Below are 14783 nucleotides of genomic sequence, written 5' to 3' on the forward strand. Positions count from 1 at the left end.
AGATCATATCCCTCTTTTTGTTACATGCCCTTGTAGTCCTTAACTAACTACCATCAGAAGCTAATTGGTGAAAATACTATGCAATGCTCCATAAAATCAAGTGATGAATTAAAAAATGGACCCACCTGCAGAGTTGTGTTTTACTGTAGCACCACTGGCACAGAGAAGCAGGGAAGATTTATCTGTACGTCTTCTTTCCCAGATACCAGTCAGAGTGCACTGAAACAAATTCATCCCAAATTACATTCTAAATTCACACCACGCTGAACAGCACTGTCTGTAGTCCCTATTTAAGGTCACTGCAGTCGCCACTGTTGCAAAATTCCTGAGAAAGCTGAGGACACCTCTGTGAGCGAGGGCAGTGCTATTATCCCCATTTTACAGATGGGGAATTGAGGCACAGAGAGACTAAGGACCCAATTTGTAACGGTATTTAGGTGTTGCTCTGACAGTGTTAGGTGCCTACATGACTTAGGAACCTATGCTATTTTTAAAGTGATTTAGGCACTTAGCCTAACTCCCATTGAATGAGTCTCTTAAGTCACTTAGGGCATGTCTACCTTGCAATTAGATATCTGTGTCTATCCTTTGCCAGCTGGCTCTGGATCTGGGGCTCAAGCCAAGGATCTGTTCAATTGAGGTTTAGATGTTCAGGCACAGGCTGCAGCCCAAGCTCTAGGACCCTCCCACCTCCCTGCATCCTAGATCCCGATCTCCAGCCCACTTCTGAACATGGACACTACAGTTAAACAACCACTTAGCATTAGCCCCCAGAGCCCAAGCATGGGTTTTTAATTGCAGTGTTGATAAATCCTTCTGGCTAGATTTTTAAAAATATTTAAGCATCTAAAGATGCTGATAGATGCCTAGTGGGATTTTCAAACACACGTTGGAACCTAATTCCCATTTATCTCAAAAGCAACCAGTATACCAGTTCCTCTAATAAAATAAGCTGCTCCAGCAATAGGACTTTTTTGCTGGTATAGTTGCATTTACGCTAAAGGTTTTGCCAGTATAACTGTGTTGGTCAAAGGTGTAATATTTTTTCACACTCCTAATGGCCTTAACTAGGCTAGCAAAACTCTTAAACAGACCAAGTGCTAGACTTGCCACTGGACACATTCCTTCTTCTCAGTCCAGAGTTACTAAAAATATGAGTGGAGTTACTCCAAATGTACACTCATTTAATAAACCAGAATTTGGCCCTTTATTTCAAAAGCAGCATGCCTGACTATCTATGAATCCCAGGCACAAGGCAGTAGCAGAATATCGGATAAACTTCCTTAGACGAGTGGATGCTATTTTGATATTTTCACTTATAGACTTCCTGTTTGAAGCAAACAACTGTTACATTGTTATCTTCTTATGTCAGCATGATGGTCTGCATAAAATAAATAAGTAGTCTAACCCCAGTTCACTGCATGTTTGCATCCACACAGGGTAAGATAGTTCATGTGCAGAAATCAGAACACAAAAAGAAGCATGAAATCTTTGTCACACAGAAATTAGCCTGAACTATCTTGTTTCTCTAACATAGAGGCGTTTGTTTGAAATTTATTTGCTCAGTATATCTGAGCCTTTTCAGTTGGCTGTGTGCTTAACAATGATGGGTTATCTCAAATCATACCTATAAAGAAAAAACAAAAAGTTTAAAAAGTAAAGAAATCAAGAAATGTGTCCCTTAGGGGAAATATGGGTTATAAGTAAAAGTGAAATAAGGTCTTTCTGGTGTTCAGAAGTGCCAAGTGCTCCCTAAAAAGCTGGGATTTTACTCCTTTTCTCTTTAGTGCCAGTTAAAGGAAGAATGGTGATGTTCAGACTTCTTCCCCCTGCCCTCTTTTCTCCCCCACTCCTAGGAGTCAGATTCATAGCTGCTGTAAAATGACATAGGGTATGTCTACACAACAGCGCTAATTTGAACTAACTTAATTAATTCAAACTAAGCTAATTCGAACTAACGGATCCAGACTAAAAAACTAGTTCGAATTAGCGTTTTGCTAATTCGAACTAGCATGTCCACATTAAGTGGACCCTGAACCGGGGTTAAGGATGGCCGGAAGCAGTGCCGGCAGGGCATCAGATGAGGACTTAGAGCGTGGAGCTGCTGCCTCAGGCTAGCCGAGGTCTGTGCTTAAAGGGACCCGACCCCCACCCCGGACAGACAGTTCTCAGGGGTGCCCCGCTTGCAAAGCAGTCCCGGCTTGGAGTGCCCTGAGTGCCCACACTGGGCACATCACAGCACTCGGCCATCAGCCCGGCTGCACTTGCCGCAGGCTGCCATCTGGGGAGAGGGGGCAATTGGGGGGCTGCAGGAGAGCTTCCACCCCCAGAAGCCCGCAGAGCGAGCTCAGTCCTCCCCATCGGGGGCTCGTACCCCATTCCTCCCTCAGCTCCTTCCACTTACCCTTCCCTAGCCCCCCTTCCTGATGTACAAATTAAAGAAAACGTGTGGTCAAAAATAGAATCTCTCTTTATTGAACAAAACTCAGGGAGACTGGGAACGTCTGTTAGTTCGAATTAACTTTGTAGTGTAGACATACCCATAGTTCCTTTGGAATGAGAATCTGGCCCAAAGTATGGAAATGTTCTGTATTAAAAAGAGAGGGACTCAAGCTAAAAATCTCAGGCTCGGAACAAATGTGATTGTTTAAAATCCAAATCTAGATCCAGATATAAAGTTTGCAAATGATTTATAATTGTATGGACCAAACCAGTATCCTCACACCCTCAAACTTTTGATGTTCTGATTTGGATTTTGTTGCAAGGTCCCCTCTCTTGGGGTTTAAGTATAGAGAGTTTTAATCCTTAAGGCAGTCATTGGGTCTTGGTGTCTCAACAGATAAGCATTACTTCTTCACCTAGAAAATACTGTGCGCCACAGTCCAAACTGCCGGTCCAAGTGTGGACATCACCCAAAGAAACACAAGCTTCTGTGCAATGTGGGCTTGCTTAGAAATAGAGGCAGCAGTGGGTAATGATGGTGGAGATTGTCAACCCCCATGCACCCTTGCTTCCTGCTGGAGATGAGCACTTGGACACAATAGCAGAAGCAGTGGTGAAACAACAGAGCTGCTGCTGAGCATGGCTTCAGCTAGAGTTACACAGAGGAAGGAGAGAGGATCATACTTAACTTCAAGGTTAAGCATCTGGGGGGTGGGAGTAAAATAGTTTGCACAGAGGAACCTTGAGAAAGACAATGGGAGCTCTGGGGAATAGATAATTCTTGAGGCAGTGATATGTGAAATGGGGAGAAGAAAGTCATGGGACCAAGAGAACAGGAGAAGAACTCAGCAGATTGATGAGTCTTATTAAGGATCTGCTCTCACACTTTGGAGAATGTCTCTTCTCTTTCAGGCTTTGTTTTTAATCCATAACTTGACAAATTTCTATGGAATTTGGTGTGAAAGAATATTGTGGAATGTTCATAAAGGCCGTGTCCACATTACTGTCCTCAGTATCTGCAGGTGGATCCTAGGGTGATGTTGTAATAGCTAATTAAAATTAAAGCATCGAATTGTACGAATTTGAAAGTCACAGCTTTGGAAAATAAAAACTCTTTCAACCTCTGTTTTGGTATAAACCGTGTCATTCTGAATTTTAAAATAAAGATAATTTAGTTCTGAACAATTTTCTCTGAATTCACAGTACATGATAGCAAAGCAAAAAAAAATTAAATCATTTAAATATGCAAGTGGATTTAAATCATCATAAAAGCATAGAACTGGAAGGAACGTTGAGAGGTTCTCAAGTCCAGTCCCCTGCGCACGGGGCAAGACCAAGTACCATCTAGACCATCCCTGACAGCTGTATGTCTAAATTGCTCTTAAAAATCTCCTGTGATGGAGATTCCACAACCTCCATAAGTAATTTATTCTAGTGATGATTGGAAGTTTTCCTTATGTCCAACCTAAATCTACTTTGCTGCCATTTAAGATAGTTTTCCTTGTCCTATCATCAGGGGCCAAGGAGAACATTTTTTCTCCCTCCTCCTTGTAACACCCTTTTAGCTACTTGAAAACTGTTATCATGTTCCCGCTCAGTCTTCTCTTTTCTAAACTAAACAAACCCAGTTCCTTCAATCTTGCCTCATAGTCATGTGTTCTACACCTGTAATCAATTTTGTTTCACTTTCTGGACTTTCTCCAATTTGACCACCTCTTTCCCAAAATGTGATACCCAGAACTTGACAAAATATTTCACTTGAGTTCTAATCAGCATGGAGTAGAGTGGGAGAATTACTACTCATGTCTTGTTTACAAAACTTCTGCCAATACATCCCAGAATGAGGTTTGTTATTTTTCTAGCTGTGTTACGTGGCAGACTCATATTTAGCTAGTGGTCCACTATGAGCCCTAGATCTCTTTCTGTAGTAATCCTTTCTACGTCATCATTTCCCATTTTGTATATGTGCAACTGATTGTTTCTTCCTAAGTAGAGTACTTTGCATTTTTCCATATTGAATTTCATCCTGTTTATCTCAGACCATTTCTCCAGTTTGTCCAAAGAATTTTGAATTTTAATCCTGTCCTTCAAAGCATTTACAACCCTTCGCATCCACAAACATTATACGTTTTCTCTCCTTGAGGCGCTCTCCCCAGGTTTTATGAAACTTAGCTTATGAATATAAATATGCATAACTCAGAGATGCTTTAGACAAAATAGCTCATGTAACCTATCAATTTTAATGTTACGGTCTGCTGAATATGTATAGCCTATTTTGGTGTGTTTATGGTTCTTGTATGTAAAGTTAGAAATATGAAGTATGAGACTTTATAGTTTAAAATGTGCTAATGAAAGCCATTACTGGTGTGCCTCTCATCCTCCCCTCCCCTTCGCCTCCTATTCCCCCCCCAAACCCGCAGAAGCCTTAACAACTGGGTGATCAACTGAATGTCTAATGAACAGCCTTGTTTGTCCTGTAAGTCCAAAGGTGAGTGGACTACAAAGACATGTTGACAATACCACCTGATACTGGGATTCCATTTTTGACCAAGGTAGTTTTCCATGGAAGGGGGAATGTAGACCAAAAGTTAAACAACCACTTTTGTTTTGTTTAAAAACACTTTTGTTTACTATTAGGCACAGTGGATATAATTGTTATCTTAGGAGGGGGGCAGCAGTGTGCATATCCCTCTTTCATAGAATCATAGATTCTAGTACTGGAAGGGACCTCAAGAGGTCATCAAGTCCAGTCCCCTGCCATCACGGCAGGACCAAACAGTATAGATTATACCTGTATGGCAAGGTCCTTGCCCTCACCTTGAGACCCCTTCTTCAGACAACAATCACCATGAGACCCTCTCTTGTGCAATAACCCGTGTATTTTTATTGTTTGTGCCAACTTCCCAGCACCTTCTATTTCCAGACCTTTGTTTTCCTAGCAGCTAACTCAGCTACCTTTTCCTTCTGGCTGGGAAGCACACTCAGCCACTCTCTGGCACCTCCCTAGGCAATTTATTCCAGTGTTTAACCACCCTGACAGGAAATTTTTCCTAATGTCCAACCTAAACTTCCCTTGCTGCAATTTAAGCCCATTGCTTCTTAAACTATCATCAGAGACCAAGGAGAACCATTTTTTCTCTCTCCTCTGTGTAACACACTTTTAGATACTTTCAGTCTTCCCTCATAGCTCATGTTTTCTAGACCTTTAATCATTTTTGTTGCTCTCTTCTGGACCTTCTCCAATTTCTCCACATCTTTCTTGAAATGTGGTGCCCAGAACTGGACACAATACTCCCAACTGAGGCCTAATCAGTGCAGAGTAGAGCGGAAGAATGACTTCTTGTGTCTTGCTCACAACACTCCTATTAATGCATCCCAGAATCATGTTTGCTTGTTTTGCAACAGTATCACACTGTTGACTTATATTTAGCTTGTGGTCCACTATGATCCCTAAATATTGTTCAGCAGTACTCCTTCCTAGACAGTCAGTTATCATTCTGTATATGTGAAACTGATTGTTCCTTCCTAAGTGGAGTACTTTGCATTTGAACTTCATTCTATTTACCTTATACTATTTCTCCAGTTTGTTCATATCATTTTGAATTATGGCCCTGTCCTCCAAAGCACTTGGAATCCCTCCCAGCTTGGTATTATCTGCAAACTTAATAAGCATATTCTCTATGCCATCATCTAAATTGTTGATGAAGATACTGAACAGAACCAGTCCCAAAACAGACCCCTTTGGAACTCCATTTTTTATGCCCTTCCAGCATCATTGCGATCCATTCATAACTATTCTCTGAGAATGGTTATCCAGCCAGTTATACACCCAACTTATAGCAGCCCCATCTAGGCTGTATTTACCTAGTTTATTAATAAGAAAGTCATGTTGAGACTGTATCAAATGCTTTAATAAAGTTTAGGTATACCATGTTCACCACTTCTCCCTTATCCACAAGGCTTGATATCCTATCAAAGAAAGCTATCAGACTGGTTCAACATGTTTTGTTCTTTACAATATGCTGGCTATTACTGATTATCCTCATTTTCTTCCAGTTGTTTACAGATGAATTCCTTAATTACTTGCTCCATTATCTTCCCTGGCACAGAAGTTAAATTGTCTGGTCTGCAGTTTTCTGGGTTATCCTTATTTCATTTTTTATAGATGGGCACTATATTTGTCCTTTCCAGTCTTCTGGAATCTCTCCCGACTTCCATGACTTCTCAAAGATGATCACTAAAAGCTCAGATACCTCCTCTATCAACCCCTTGAGTATTCTAGGATACATTTCATCAGGTCCTGGTGACTTGCAGATATCTAACTTTTCTAAGTAATTTTTAACTTGTTCTTTTTTTATTTTAAGTACTAAACCTACCCCATTTCCAGTAGCATTCACTATGTTAGGCATCTCGTCACTATCCAACTTCTTGACAAAAACCGAAACAAATAAGTCATTAAGCACCTCTTCCATTTCCTAGTTTCCTGTTATTGGTTCTCCCTCTTCACTGAGCAATGGACCTATCTGTGGTCTTCTACTTGCTTTTAATATACTTGTAGAACATCATCTTGTTACTTTTAATTCTCTAGCTCAATTGAACTTGATTTGTGCCTTCACCTTTCTAATCTTGCCCCTGCATGTGTGTGTTGTTTGGTTATATTCATCCTTTGTAATTTGACCTATTTCATTGGTAAAGTGGGCAAACATCTCATGAGTTATCTTTGTTTAAAGTTTCCCAGAGAAAAACCGATGTATGTGGAGTTTTGAGTCCCCTGAGGGTTGGTTTCCTAAATGCTGTGCCCTAGAACTGCATTCTCCTAGAGCTGAACAGGTTCGGTGTCTGCATTGCTTTTTAAGGAGGTCAGTAGCCCCAAGGTCTGTGCCTTGTCTGAGGGAGACCAGAAAATCTGACCCAGTAGGACAGGGTGGTGGGGCATCTCAGAGAGCAAAAAGGTGAGTATTGGTGGCATAATCATCACACAAGGGAATAATAATAATGTAAAGGCGTCTTTCTCTAACTGCACCCTGTCACACACTCTGTGCCATTATCTAAAGCATTAATGAAAATATTGAACAGAACCGGACCCAGAACAGATCTCTGCAGAACCCCATTCAATATGCCCTGCCAGCATCACTGTAAACCAGTTATAAATATCCTTTGGGAACTGTTATCCAACTGGTTATGCACCCACTGTGTAGCTCCATCTAGGTATTATGTCCTTAGTGTGTTAATGAGAAGGTCATGCAGGACTACAGGCAGTCCCTGGGTTACATGGATCCGACTTACATCGGATCCCTACTTACAAACGGGGTGAGGCAACCCCGCACTAGCTGCTTCCCCCCAGCAGACCAGGGAGACGCGAAGCTAGCGCCTTCCCCCCCTCCAGCAGACCAGGGAGACGCGGAGCAGCTTTTCTCAGCAGACACCTCAGCTTGAGAATAAAGGACTGAGGGAAGTGAGGTGTGGGAGAATAAAACTGAGCTCTGGAGAAATGTTTGGCTAGAGTTTCCCCTTCAATATGTACCAGTTCCGACTTACATACAAATTCAACTTAAGAACAAACCTACAGTCCATATCTTATACATAACCCGGGGACTGCCTGTATATCAAAAGCCTTACTAAAGTCTAAATATATCACATCTACTGCTTACCCCCTATCCACAAGGCTTGTTACAATCCTGGCATGGCAGAAATTGCCATGCTCAAAATCGATATCTGGATGAGCCACTGACCTAAGTCCTGTGGTCACCAGTGCAAAATAATACCTAGGAGAAGTCCGTTTTCATTTAATAAATGGAATGCACTCGATGTTGCTTATTGAATTAATACTTGTTTCTGGAAACTAAAGTTTTATTAGAAAAAAACTTTCCCATACCTAGTTAGTAAAATGTATTCAGGTAAGCATTTTTAGTTGGCATTCATCATAGGTCTCCCCTTCCCCCTCCCCCCCCCCCCCCCCCCCCGATCCACAAGGGGTTCTTTGGTTGTTGAGAGCTCCTTAACCCACTTGGATTCTCCAGCTAGAGTTTTACTCTGTAGCTGGAGCAGCAACATCCTGAATAACTCATAAAGGAATTTCCAGGGGCTCATCCCATATGTTCAATGCAAGTGTATAAATCAGGATCTGTCCCTGTCCAAGTAATGTTGGGATTCTATGTGTTGATGAACATGTTGCATAATCCAAAAACATATTTCTGGCTGACAGTTTAGATGCTGGGGAGACAGGAGGTGAGTCTTCATCATGCTGATAGTTACTACCCTTCAGTTGCATTCAGGAAAAAGTGGAAGAGAGAAACTTTAACTTTTTCACCTCAACTACACCATGTTGTTCCTTATTTGTAATAAAATTAAAAGGAACCTTGTTCTGACTTCTAATCTCTGGTCCTGGCACAGGCTGGATCAGTCCAGCAGACAATAACTTTATACACTATATAATAATTGCTTAAGACTAGGTCACCAGTTAATGAAATGGCAGTAATTCAAAGAGATTGGCCTGCATTTTCCATAGGGAAACAACACTTCTTCTGTAAGCAAAGTCATAAAGAGACTCCAGCTCTTCTTTCTAGCCACTCTGATTTCAGGAACCTGAAAAACTAGCACAGGACATGATAAATTCTCACTGACACATTAAAAAGGGGGGGAAAGGGCAGTTTCCAAAACTGGCCTTTTCTTTAAGTTTGTCTCTGCCATAGGAATGCAGGTACAGTTTCATAAAACTGTTAACCAATTTAAAAATGACCCCTTGTCCCACCAACAGGGAGTGAGGACTTTACCATCATCATCATGCCCGTAGTCAAGAAGCATTTAAATATAATATCCAGTATTTTTGCAATCAATAATGTATAAATGAAATAGTGTTGCTGCACCTTTACATTTCATAGGTTTCAGACTAAATAATGTGTCAAATCATATTTGCTCAAAACACAGGAGATTAAAAGAACAGAGGGAATAAAGAGATGCATCAAAGGCACGCTACTCCCCAGCCTGAAAATCAATACTGATCTGTCACAACTTAAGAGAGGAATGCAGCAAATGTAAATATACTTCTTTGCATAGTTTGTATGTTCTACAGCATCTTGTATTTAATGAGTTTCATTCATAACACAGGTTTGAAAGGAGGAGTTAACGTCTGGTACATAAAAGGAAATAGCCTGCAAAATGCAACATAGCAGCTATTGATTTGAAATGAAGATGCTGTTTTCCTAAGCAGGGAAACTTTATTTGCAGAAGTACTCCTAAGTGCAGTGCTTTGGAAACAGCATATGTTGGCAGAGTTTGCGTACAAGCAGTTCTTCAGGGCAGCCAGATGCTACACAGTCCTTCAGAAGGAACAACAGTTTGGTGTTACTATTAAAATAGCTTTGCTCACTTGGCAGTTTAAATTCCTTAGTTTTTCAACCAGGCTAATCGACTTGTTATGCACATATTTGGTGGAAGATTGCAATTTCATTTTAATCTAATTGGCATTAAGAACTGAAAGAAGACCGGATGAGCTATCTGGCCCCCTCCTTTTTTCACCCCTTTTTCAGGGCTTAGAAAAGAGAGTTGAGGTAAAAATCTTAGTGGAAATTGGAATAAATCTGCAAAATTGTTATCTTCAGTTATCACCAGGTTTATTGTGAATTTTTAGTGGTGCCAGAAGGATGGCAGATTGATAGGAACATTGAGGACCTCTCTTTCCTACAGAACAGCCTCAGCTTTGCAGGATTCTCTGAGCACCTTGAAAATGTGTCCCACTTCTGACCTAGAGGGATGTGTGTTTTAATAATACCCATTCAGGCCTTATCCTCTGCATAGACTGCCAATGATAGTGGTGTGTGTGCATACCTGCCCATCAGAACTGCATGAGCATCATTCTCTGCCAACTTGAGCTGGATGGAACCTACAGAGATAAGGGCCAGAGGCTCTATGTTCCCTGGAGCCACGCATATGCCTGTCATAAAATGCCTTTCTGAGTTAGCGGAATATCTGAAGGAAGATCCAAGACTTTAGTGACCCATAAGAACAATCAGTGTACACACAGAGGTTTGCATTTCATGTCCCTCTTATGCAGCAAGCAAGTACTGTTTTTATTTTAATGTAGAATGAACTGTCTAAATAAATAGGACTAGTGATTAAAAACAGGAGAGTTGAAACATCAGATGAAATCCAGGAAGTTAGACAAACTATATTACTGCCATTGTAAAAAAGCTTGCCATTGTACAATTTAAAAGCTTCATTACAGCACAAGCTGAGGAATACTTCATGCATAGCTCCAGGTATTAAAGCAAGCTATACTGCCAGCATGTCTGACCATTTGTTTGAGTTTATAGCAAAAGTCTGAGGAAAGTCTGTTCAGGACATCTATTTGACAAGCACCACAAGACCACAAAGATTTCAGAGTTGACCAGATGGTATTGTTCATATAAAGGCTTACATCTGAAGCCCTGCAACTAGTATAACAAAGTTATGTTAATCAGAACTTCCCCAGAGACCCCACCTGCATTCTGCTCACCCTCATAAAGTTCACACATGGTTTTCTCGAATACTGTTTAAAATACTTGTGGGGATAAAAGCCACTTCAAAACCATGCTATGGTTTTGGTCCACTTGTCCAAATTAGAGGGTGGAACACACAAAATGGCAGTGTCATAAGTGGAGATATAATTTATAAATGTTCTATAGAATTCTCAGCTGATCTGATTCAGACCAGAGTCTATCAGGCAGGCAGAAAGTAACTTATTTTTGGTGTTAGCACTAATGCTCATCTCTATACAGAATAACAACATTGACTTTTTCACCTGATAAGTCAAAGTACAAAGTAACCAATCCTTAAATAGTTTATCTTCACCAGAAAAGAAAAAAAATTAAGATGCCTATGCCTAAAGCTACTATGGATGAGATTTTCCAAAGCATCTCTGTGATCTAGGAATGTTTTTCAAAAGGACATGTTCTCCTAAATCACTAGTACAATTCAGAAAATCCCACCCTCCATGCCCAACAAAACTAGAATAAATTTTCAGAGGTATTTTTAAAAGTCTAAGAAAAGCCATCTTTCATCAGCGATTATGAATACAAAGAGGGTTTCACAACTCATTCTCTGCATCATCCATGACTGTACATATTCTAACTCTTCTCTTGTTCTGCCTCAGAAATGTAATTGAGAGCTATAGTTTCCACCCACTATTCCTTTACTATAGCATAGCCTGAACTAGTATGCAGAACCGTGCAACACATTCAAAATGAACAGTCATAGGTGGTAGTGACAGCAAATTGGATTAATGCTAGAAAAACTGTGATAGCAAACAAGCCAATGCAGTTTTGAGCCATGTGGGCAAAGGCATTTTATCACAAATATTGGAGGTGACAAACTCTCTTTGTGTGATATTGGGCAGATCACACTGAGAATATGGCAAGCAGATTCCAGGCAGCCACCAGAGCAGCTGCAGCAGTGTTGGAAGGAGCTAGCCAGGCTGAGCTTCCATCTTCTGCCATTCCCTGATAGGACCCAGTTTACTCATACCATGAGCAGACACATAGGGCAAGGGTCCCCATCACCAGAGAACCCAGAGACTGCACCAGCATTGGGCAAGATCACACCTTCACCACCTACGGAGCAGCCTCCCATTATGTCATATGTGCGTTCTGCTCACTGCTGTTGACTGGATGGTTTGATTGGTATCAGGGACCTGCTCGTAGGATGCCAGTAGGTAGGTGATGTGAAAATGGAATGGAAGCATGGTATGAGGAGTAAGCGACCATTTAAAAAACAGCTGCAGATTAAGGATCAGCAACAGTTAGCATTGGTGAGGAGGGAGGATGGCTTGTGTAAATTTTGGTTAAAATATTTAAGACAATCGGTGCCTATCATAATCCTGCTCACTTTGAGGGGGGTGTTACTTACGCTCTGCAATTTACCCAAGCATATTGGGGGTCATCAGTCCTTGTTCAAAGCTTCCTTGTTAGAAATCCAGTCCAGAGAAATGAAGACAAAATGGAACTCTCTCAGGGTTTTGTTTGCCTTGTGCATGGAATTTTAAATCTCACATAAAGCTCACAATCTCTGTTCGTGGGAAAGTATTAGCCCAAAATGGAGTCCAGGGTCACATGAATCCATCACATTTCCTTTTCCTTACATAGTTTGCTGACTCACAAAGGCAGCCATATTCTTGTTGAGACATCCACAGGGAGGCTTACTGGATGAGATGAGTTTCTTCTGTGTCCCATTGTTAGAGTGAAGTGTCCTTAATGGGCCATCAACACATAGCTGTCTGGTCTTGATGTAAAACTCTCTAATGGAGATCACCCAGGAATAAAACACGTGCCTGTATAACACAAGTCCAAGGCCAGTATTCATAATTTGAGATACAGAGACAAAATATTGATTTAACCAGATAAACATACTTGATAAATTGTAACTTTTCTATCGACAACTTCCATGATATATGTTGTACATATTTGTTGCAACTATAAAATAGTGGTAATATCAGCTGTAAAGATTGTCATATTCTAACATACACCTTCAGTTCTACCACCTTACCCATAATAAATAGTGATGATATCACTGTGAGAAGATTGTGACTTGAGGTGAAAAGTGAAGAGCAAGACCAAACACATTTGCCAGAACAGGGTCTCTTTTAATTCATATATTTCCCACAATACATAAGTAAATAAATGAAAAGAAAATACATACAGAAAGTATAGGGCATGTAAGCACCATTATTACCTAAGGCTGTGTCTAGACTACACCTTTCTGTCGACAGAGAAATGTAGATTAGGCATGTCAAAATGGCTAATGAAGCGGGAATTTAAATATCACACACTTCATTAGCATAAACACGGCCACTACTTTTTTTTCGAAATGCAGCTTTTTCAAAAAAAAAAAAAAAAACAACCCAGCAGTCTAGACATGGATCTTTCAAAAATACAACCTATTTTCAAAAAATCCCTTATCCCTCATAAAATGAGGTTTACAGGATCTTTCAAAAAAGGGTTGTATTTTCGAAAGACCCATGTGTAGACTGCCTGGTTTTTGTTGTTTTTTTTCGAAAAAGCTCCGTTTTGAAAAGTGGCAGCCATGTTTATGCTAATGAAGCACGAGATATTTAAATCCCGCTTCATTAGCAATTTCGATGTGCCTAATCTACATCTCTCTGTCAACAGAGAGGTGTAGTCTAGACGTACCCTAAGTGATACCTTTCAAATATTTGCATGAAGCATCAGCAGTGTTGTAGCTGACCAGTCAACTTCCATCATGCCAAATACTGTGAAAAGGAGTCTAGGTAAACATCTGAATTTTCAAGATATTGCAGTGAGGCTTTCACTTTGTAAACATCTTGGAAATTCAGGGCAATACTAAGTGATGGCTAAATGGGAGCGCTGATTAATTCTAACTTGTAACGCCTGCCTGAGAGCACAGTTTTCACTTCCCAGTGGCAGATAGCATAGCTCCTTAACAACATCACAATTGGGCAAGGGTGGGCAAAAGGGCCTCTGCAGGCTGGTTCTGGTCCACCAAGCACATGAATCCGGCCCGCAGAGGCCCTGTTGCTCCCCCATCTCCAGGCCAAGTAAGTCTTGCGGGCGGGGGAGCACCCTAAGCCTTCTTCGCTCTGCCCCCGCCCTGCGAGCAGCGTGTGGTGCTTCAAAGTGCCATGTGCTCTTTGCAGGGAGAGAGGAGGCTTCCCGCGCTCCCCAGGCTCTGATTGGCCGGGGGGCAGGAGGAGAGCATGCCAAGCCTCTTCCAGGACATGGGTGCCTAGTGGGTGCCCTCCCCCTTCCCATTTAGGCCTCGCCCCTTCCACGGAGGTCCGGGGCTACTTCAAAAATGTTTGCCCACCCCTGCAATTGGGGGAGGAGAGGAAGTTGAGAGCACTGTTTTAAAAATAAGGTACAACCAAATTGTGCTAGTGTGAGAAGCCATACACTGAGCAGTTCTGTGCTCTATCAGGAAATGTTCTCCTGGTAGAGTTAGGTGGCAACCCTAGAGTGATGCTTGCAATCAGAAAAAGTGGAGTTTAGTGTTTCAAGTAGAGGCTAATTCAAAGAGAAAGAGGGAGCAAGAAATAGGAGAGAAGTCACGGGAGAGTTCAGTACCGCAACAGCTGTCATACAGGGAAACAAGAGGCATATGAGGCTAAATGTAGGCTTGATCCTCGGTAATATAAAAGTAATAGAAATTACTGTGATGACCACTATTGTCTTGCGAAGGACACATATTGTGGATCAAAGCCTCACTGGCACCTGACCACTAAAGGGAACTGTTTTGGACCCAGGAGGGCATGAACATGACTTGAGAGAACTTTGAGGAACTGTGACAGGATGCAGACTGGCTGATACACCCACGCTCTTCCTGTTTCTTGA

The 14783-nt window shown here is 41.4% G+C and overlaps 1 protein-coding gene across 5 annotated transcripts in view; it reads left to right on the forward strand.

Annotated features, from left to right (window-relative positions):
• Positions 1-14783, forward strand: part of NT5DC1 (5'-nucleotidase domain containing 1) — a 267029-nt gene that overhangs the window by 196967 nt on the left and 55279 nt on the right. The gene's annotated exons all lie outside the window — the stretch shown is intronic.

This window comes from Pelodiscus sinensis, chromosome 3, assembly GCF_049634645.1.
Source record: "Pelodiscus sinensis isolate JC-2024 chromosome 3, ASM4963464v1, whole genome shotgun sequence".
In the NCBI taxonomy this organism is placed as follows: Eukaryota; Metazoa; Chordata; order Testudines; family Trionychidae; genus Pelodiscus; species Pelodiscus sinensis.